The sequence below is a fragment of the Acomys minous genome (assembly GCF_964271855.1).
Source record: "Acomys minous genome assembly, chromosome: 8".
Taxonomy (NCBI): Eukaryota; Metazoa; Chordata; class Mammalia; order Rodentia; family Muridae; genus Acomys; species Acomys minous.
In genome coordinates this window covers 116082570-116091056 of record NC_140489.1, presented here as the reverse complement: position 1 = coordinate 116091056, position 8487 = coordinate 116082570, and the positions used below count along the sequence as shown (strand labels likewise).

At 52.3% G+C, this 8487-nt stretch overlaps 1 long non-coding RNA gene across 1 annotated transcript; it reads right to left on the bottom strand.

Moving 5' to 3' along the window:
- Positions 1-543: 543 nt before the first annotated feature.
- Positions 544-5627, bottom strand: LOC311603587. The gene is made up of 3 exons (XR_014781143.1): positions 5450-5627; positions 2999-3066; positions 544-1438 (listed from the first exon to the last, which is right to left on the bottom strand). It is a non-coding gene; the product is annotated as an uncharacterized lncRNA (long non-coding RNA).
- Positions 5628-8487: the final 2860 nt, after the last annotated feature.

Below are 8487 nucleotides of genomic sequence, written 5' to 3'. Positions count from 1 at the left end.
TTTAATTGGTTGTTTGAGGCAATACGAATGAGAAAAGTCTGTGTGTGTGTTCAGCACAGATGCTCTTCTCTTGAATACTTTCAGTCCACATTGGTTGGGTCCACCCATGTGGAACTTGTGGCTACAGAGTGCTGACTGGAGTCTACATTTGTTATGCAATGGATTTTGGCAATGGATTTGCTCTGTAACTGGAGAGCAAGCAGAGACGCAATTTGACCAAGATGGAGGCCTGTCTCTCTGGCACGGGAACATATGACCAGAGAGGATGATCAGCCCCGAGCTGCCTGGCTTGAACCCCCCAGCCCCACCCCACAGTCCTATGAAGTTATCCTCATTTTCCTGGCCCAACATGGTTCACCCTCAAGTTCTTGTTCCAGCGGACAGGAAAACAGTCATGGGCGTGTCTAATCTAGAAGTTACATACACTGGCCCTGTTCATGCCTGATCTGTATGTGTTAGAAGTTTATTACTTAGTGTTATAGCATCAAGAAGCATGACCTTTAGGGTCATGATAAGACACAAGGGCAGAACCCTCCCCCTCATGAATGGGTTTGTGTGTTGGAAGCTTGTTCCTCTGTGTTGAGGTGTCAGGACCTTTAAGACGTCTGCCTTGTAGGATGTAATCAGGTCCCAATGGTTCTACACTCATGAATGGATAACACTGGTCCCTGGGAATGCGCTGGGTCTGGTGAGGGTGGTGGAGTACCCAAGAGCAAGCTTGGCCTCTCCTCTCCGGCTTCCTGTTTAGCAAGACACGCCCTCTGTCTCTCCCACATGCACCGGCCTCATGAGCTCCTCTCCACCATGAGGTCTCATTAGATGCTGGCCCTGCACTCTTGAATCCTTCAGAACTTTGAGTTAAGTAAACTTCTTTTCTTTATGAAAACACGGAGCCTCAGGTATTTTTGCTTATAGCAACAGAAAACGGACTCTGACAATGGGGCTGGTGACCTTATAAAAAGAGGTTCAGGTATCCTGCTCCCCTTTCGTCTCCCACTTCTGTCCTGAGAAAACATATCAGTGAGCCTCTATCTGGGCCGTGGAGACAGGCCCTCAGCAGGCACATGGGATTGAATACTTCCAGAACTGTGCAAAAATAATTCTTGTTATGTATCAATTGTCCAGTCTCTGGAGGCTTCCCGGAGGAACAGAACGGGTAGAGTGAATATATATTAAAGGGTTTTCATCAGGCTGGTTTACACACCACAGTCTCAGTGAACCAACTGTATCTGTCCTCGAGTTGCAGAGGCCAGGCGCCTGGTGCTGTTCAGCTCATGAGGCTGGCTGCCTCAAGCAGTCCCAGGTGGTCACCAGAGGCCTGGGGGATCTTCAGAGACCCTCTAGTCTTCAGTACACTTTAGAAGGCAGAAGAAGATGGATTCTGATGTCAGTGAAGGCTGGTGGCAACAGGGTGGACAAACTCACAGCAAGATGCACCCTGAGTAAATTTACAATGGGAAAGCAACGTGAAGGCGTGCCTGCAAAGCTTTTTGAGTTGGGCCTCCTTTTATGTAGCTACAAGGGGGTCACTCAAATTTTGGGTGGGTCATCCCATTCCATATAACCTGACCAAGGAAACCCCTCAAAACTGTAAATTCAGTGGCTTATCACTTAGTTGCTTCTAAATCGAGTCAAGTTGACAACCCAGATTGACTCGCACACACCCACACGCAGGTGCTTTGTCACAGCATCTCAAACAGACTAAGACTGGCGCCGTTTGGTTTTAGCATTGTTACATGGCTATACAGCATTGCAAAACTGACCATGAACCTTTACTCGTGGTCACCCTGCACCCAGCAGAAAACGTGTTTCTTTCACAGTGAAAAAATGGGGGAAAGAGGGAAGCAAGGAGGTAGACTTCGGTTCCCCCCTCCATGGCTGTCTCCCTCAACAGAACTTTCTAGGAAGCAAGTGCCACTGTGTGCCCTCTTTGGCACTCATAGGCAACACAAGTGTCCATCTGTCACTGCATGTGTTCATTTCCCACTTCCCCAAACTACAACCCAAGCTCATAACAGTGAACCCTTGAGGCCTTTGACAGCCATCTTTTTCTATGCAGCTAAACTGTCTTGACCCTTCTCAAATTCAAGGCTCGAAGTGTGTGCCTCTCTCATCTTTCACATCTCATCAGCCCAGAGGGAGTTTTGAGGAGGGTGTGGCGTGGGTTTTTAAAGTTACATTTGTTTATTTGTTTTGTGTGTGCCTGCGTGTGCAGTGGTGGTGAGGCATGTACCTGCATGTGCGGTGGCAGGGATGCATGCCACAGCTTGCCTGTCGGGGGTCAGAGGACAGAGGAGTTGCTTTGGCTCTTTCGCTATGTGGGTCCCAAGGGCTTAACTCAGGTGGTCAGGTTTGGCTGCAGCTGCCTTCACCCACCAGCTCCTGGGCACTGTGGCTCTCCTGGCTCAGCGTGCCTCTCCGAAGCCTCCGCTTTTTTGTGACCAAGCTCCCCTCCCTCCCCCATCCCTGTCCGCACGCCAGCCCTGTGCATTCATCCCCTCTCTGGACTGCTCCTCTCTAAGCTGACAACAGGCTCCTGCTCTGCCCTTTTCAGCGCTCCGGAACAGCAAGGCTCGTGTCCAGCAGACGGTAAGTCAAGTGCAGGCACAGAGGAGGGTAATTATGACACCAGCAATAAAGGGTCCAGTTCAAGGTCACATACCATGTCCTTGGAAGGTGGCTTGCAGAGGAGGTAGGAAGAGATAATAGCTGCTTTGATTGTCTCATCTTACCTCATCTGCAGGCAGGGGCCTCAGGGGTCCTCTGTTTCCTAAACTTCAATGGCCCATTACTGTGTTTTCCTAAGTAACACGACTGTTGACCCAGAGAACGGTTTCTTTCATAAGAAACAGGCAGCTACCCTCTGAATTTTACATAGTGCCTTTATACATACACTTCTAAAATTTTATTTCAATTGTGTGTATGGGTGTGCATCTGAGCGTGGATATGTACATGTGAGTGCAGGTGCCTGTGGGGGCCAGATTAGGGTGCCACGTACCTTGAAGCTGGAATTACAGGTGGTTGTGTGGCCTCGGATGTGGGTGCTGGCAACTGAACTCAGGTCCTCTGGAAGAGCAGCAGACACTCTAAGCGGCTGAGCCTCTTTCTAGACATTCCCACCTCTCCTTTAAAAAGACTTATTTTTATGCTTTCTCCCCCCCACCCCCATTAATAATAACTAATTTAGTCTTTGAAACCATTCTGGAAGATAGGTAAGGCACCTACTTCCTAGGGATATTAAGCCACCTATATCCAAAACGAAACTGGTTAACAGGTAGGACCAGATGACATATTGAATTCCTATGCCCCACATTATCTTGAGCCTTTATGAATCCTTTGTGCTTTGACTCTCATTTCTTCCATGCCCTTCCACTCCTTGCCAGACTACTCTCACGGCAGCCTCATGCAGGACTTTCCCTGGGCGATGTCTGTTCTGGGGTTGCCTAAATTGGGCACATCCTACCCACCACTCCCCCAAACACGCCCTGTGCACTCAATCTCAGATCCTGTCCCCACCTTTTAGAAAGCACAGGTCAGATCTACTGGGTTGGGGAAAGCTGGGTTGAAGGGTTCAGGCTGAATAGCTGATTTCTTCTCACAGGCTCCCCACCCCTAGCAAAGCAGTCACTGATTAACCCTTCAAACCAGATAACCCTTCATGGGGGGAAAGAAAATATGTGCTTATCCTGGATCATAAAACATCAATATTGACTTCTCAGGGTAAGGCCAAAGGGGCATGGGGGCTGGTGGGGCAGGCTTATCCTGTGTGAATGCTTAGGGACTGGCTTACCTCACCTCCTCCTCTGTGGAGAATATCTGACAGGCTTCCAATACTTGAAGAAGCCATATTCCTGCCTGCCCCCCCTTCAAAGGTGATCCCTAAACCAGGGGCTCAATTCTTAGGGACCTTCCTCTGCTACTTGAAGGTGCCTAGGACCCTTTCTGTCCCTCTTCTATTCTGACCAAAGTGGCACCAGAGCCCCAGTTCCTGGGTCTGGATACAATCCATCCGTGCCCTGTCTTTCCTGACTCTGGGATGGGGACAAGTGACGGACTTGTATCTCACTCCCCTTATTTGTGACTGTATCATAGAACAGCCCCTGGTGTGTAAGCTATTAGGACGATCAGAGGAGATCATGTCCAGGTGTGCGTGCTTCTGTAAAAGGTGTCCCTCGCGACCTCTGCTCTTGGTGTGTGTGTCTCTTTATGCCTTCCTCCTTGCTCCTGGCCAAGATTCCTGGATGTGGCCCTGGGGTGAGCAGTGTCATATACATCCAGGAAGAAATCAGAGGAGGGTGTGCCATCAGGGTCTCGTCCCTCTTCCCTCTGGCACTTAGTGAGTCCACCCCTCAGAGGTCTATCCCTGTGTGGATGTTACGTCAGGTGGGACCACTGGCCACTGGTCACTCCCCAGACAGCCTCATGTCCTCCAGGGCCTGTTCTCATCCATGACCCTTAGTCCTCTGGGAAAAGGTATCTCCTCTGCCTCTTTCATGCCTCTGGAGGAAGAGATTCCCAACGGGGGACTGGTGAGTCGCTCCAGGTGAGAACTTTCAGGAAAGTTCAGCAAGCACAGGTGGTAGTGGAATATTCTTGATTCTTACCTGGAGCCAGTGCCCTCTCCTCCCCTGGGCTCCCCCCCTTCCCTGCTCCCGCTGAGCATCACCTGATGCTGTAGGAGGCTAAGGCCCTAGTTCTGAGTGCTTTCAGAGGGGTTGTATCCCTGGGTGCTGGTCAATGATTCAGACTGAGCAAACTCAGGGCCAGCCTAGGCCTCCCAGCAAGGCTGGGATCAGACAAAGGCCCCCCTGTCTGGCTGAGCCACCATCTTGGTGAGCAGTGACTGATTACTCTGGCAACTCCAGTGGAGGGATGGGGTGGTTGCTATGGAGCCAGGGCGGAGGGTGCTCTGGAGGTGGGCGACGTGGGTGGGGGTGGGTTAAGCTCTTAAGCTTCAGCTCCACCTTTGTGAGTTGCTTGGTGCGGAGGGGAGGCTGGTAGGACTAGCAGGAGGCTGAAAGTCAGGCTGTTTCCACACCTGCATGTCACAGGGTTGGTGAGCGCCAGGTGCCTGCCTCCGGGAGCTCTCAGCCCCTCCCTTCTAACCTTCCAGCACGTTTTTTTTTCCCTTATAAAAATCTCACAAAGTCAAAAGACTTGATACCCTATGAGCATATACAGGGGGAGGAGGTCCCCCTCAGTCACAGTCATAGGGGAGGGGAGTAAGGGGAAAGCAGGAGGGAGGGAGGAATGGGAGGATACAAGAGATGGGATAACAATCGAGATGTAATATGAATAAATCAATAAAATATTTAAAAAATATTGTTCAGAAAAAAAAATAAAATCTTACAAAGTCTTCTCTGTGCTCCTCCATGGTGTCCCTCTGTCTGTCCCCAACCCCCCACAACCTTCCCCTGTGTTTCCTTGCCTTTCCTTTGACACATCTTACCTCACTGTGCTCACTGTGCCAGGGTCCCACTGCTCTAGGCATTCTTTGCTTCCATCCCTTGCTGCCTGCACGACAGCCCACCTGCCACACAGGTGCACTCCCTAGGCTGGCCCTGCCTGCCAGGTAGGGGGACTTCCGTTGCAAGGACAGGAAAAGTAGGGAGTGAATGAGATGCCCGTGGGACTCCTTCATACCCCCGGGGTTCCCTCTAGGACTAAAGGCTGGGGATTAGGTGACCAACGGGCAGCTTCAGCAGTTGCCAGTGCTCACTCTGCAGAGAGATGTTGGCGGCTATGCTGCCTGTCGCTGACAGCCGCCTTGCCACAAGCAAACATCCCCAGCCACTTCCTAGAACTCCCCCATAGGGAGGACCTTCTGAGGACATGACAGGGTGAGCCGTTGGGAGCTGGGGAAGCTAGAAAGACAGCACGGGGCATTCCACCACCAGCTGCGGCCCCTCTTCTCCCTCTGCTCATAGACTTGCCTTAGCTCGTGAAGGTCTTGCAGTCCAGAATTGCCCTGTAGACCTTAGGGGTGAGTAGCAAGGGCACACAGACCCAAGGGAAAGGCGGGGATCGCTGAGGGTGAGGCTAGTAGGTGGGCTAGGGTGAGTAGATAAGGTGAGGCTAGGTGACAGCCCAGGGACCAGCTCCCCGGACTCTGCTCTTCTCTCCTGTGTCCAAGAGGTTTTCTGGGCAGAAAGCTCAGCTCCTGAATCTAATCTCAGCAGGAGGGCGCCACCTGCTGTGGGGGAGCAAGCACTACCGCTTGCTTCTTGTTGGACTGGAGAGCTACGGGTGGAGAGGTTCCTTAGGGACCAGAGCCTCGGTTTGGAACTTTAGTACACGGCTGTGGGACCAGCTGCCTCTCAGACAGCCACAATGCCAAAGCATCAGAGCTCTCGCTCCTCCTTGCTTTCCACGGCCCCACTCACTCAGGCCACCCTAAGGGAGCCCAGCTCAGGCCTCTTGTCTTCAACTGGACCTCACCCGGCTCTGCCCACAGCGCAGGACCAGAACTCTCCCAGAAGCCCTCAGGGCTTAACCTGACCCGCCCCCTGTCCCCCCCCCCTCCCCCGAGGCTGTAGATCTGGGGTGAGCAAGGTGGGCTCCGCTACCTCTGCACTGGTGGAGTTGGGCTGGCACCTTTGGTGTCTGTGGTGCCTCTTGCCATGTTTCTGCTCTGGGTGGCTAGCGGGGGTAGGGGGGTGGGGGGGAAGGGTGTGTGTGTGTTCCCCTCCAAGACTCACTCTACAGATCATCTTCCCCACTGCCCCATGGCCCCGCAAGGCTGATTCCTTCGCGCCTTACTAAACTCCCGCATGATCTCACTGCTTTCTTCTAAACCAAGCCACTGGGCTCGGCTCACACATCTCTTCCAAACGCCAACTCCTTTTCGCCGGGTAGAACTCTGTACCTGGTTGTGCCTGCTCCTCCGCTGTCTCCCCACAGGGTAGGCTCCTATCCTCGGGGCATACCCTCTCCGGCCTCCCTAGGCTTCACAGATGGCACTTCCATTGTGGGAGCTCCCTGAAGAGGGAAAGCACCGCCCAAGTCTACAGCCTAAGAATCTGGCAGGAATGAATGAATGAGTCCACGAATAAACCAACAGCCAAAGATGGGGGCCCAGAAATGCAGCCTGGTGATTAAACGGAAGGCCGAGCTGCTCAGCCTCGAGTTTCGTATGCTCTCCTCCCCTCTTCCAGCCCAGCCTCTGGCGCTACTGTGTCTAGATCGTTTCTAGAGTCTTTGGAGACCTACCTGGCCACTGTTGTAGGAGCTCCCTAGCAGGCTTCCCAAGCTCAGAATGCCCCCCCCCCCATCCCCAGACTCTACATACCTTTATTGTCCTGTAGAAGCCCCATCTCTCAGAGACTCCAAAAGTTGCCCATCCCACAAGTGCTCGGGTCTCCATTTGCAGCAGGGGAGGCGGGGGGGGGGGGGGGGGGGAGCTGCTCAGTGCTCAGACTTGGTCAAGGGCACGTGCTGTTTCCGCCTGGCCGTCTGGCTGTGCACCTGGCTGCTCCCAGGAAGCCCATACCATGCTCGGACTTGAGAGTTTTTCTGGGCTTGTCAGAAGGATATCTCATGACCTGTAACACCGTGACCTTTCTGAGAGGAAGGGGAAACATGGGAAGTGTGGCTTCCCAGGCCAGGTAGGCATGGAAGACCACCCCCCCACAAGGCATCTGCCTGTTCTTTCACATGTCTTATTAAGAAAGAAGCCACACACGGTACCACGATGCGCCTAAGCAGCCTTACAGCCACTCTGACTGTCTGCGGATTGCCAGAGGCCCCATTTGGGTATCTCTTGGACTCAGGCTCAGATACCCACAGCCCCTACTGACATCTTGATTACAGCCTCAGGGGACCCAAAGCAGAACCACCAGGCAAGGCTGTTTACAAATTCCTCAACTACTAAGAGTTTGAGAGAACACCTGTTCATTGTAATGTTCAGCCATGCCATTTCAGACCAATTCGTTATGCCACAATGGGCAACTAACGTGGAACTGAGCGCTGTTACTGCTGTAAACTTCTAGCCACAAAGCAAAGCCCATACAAGTCTCAAAGAAGGTTCGAAGCTGGGAATCAAGCATTCTAAGGCCCCAGAGGAACCTGCAGAGGCGTGTGGTTGGCAGAGTCGAAGGTCGAGCTCGGCAATGCAGATACGGAACGCTAGTGTCTGCATTTTCTCTTGTATTATTCTCATCTTTAAAAATTATTGTTTATTATTATTATTATTATTATCATTATGTGTGTGTGTGTGTGTGTGTGCGCGCGCACGCGTGCGCTTGTGCATGTATGTGGCAACTTCAACTTTTTTACTCAATTGCTTTTCACCTCCCTCCTGGCCCCCAACCCCTCACCCTACCCCCCCCCCCCACCCCCAGACAGGGTTTCTCTGTTGTAGGCTGAACTTCATAGACCAGGCTGGCCTCCAACTCCCATAGTACTGGGATCACAGGTGTGTGCCACTGCACCCAGCTTTCCCCTGGTTTTTTGTTTTTGTTTTTGTGTTTGAGAGAGAATCTCTTACTT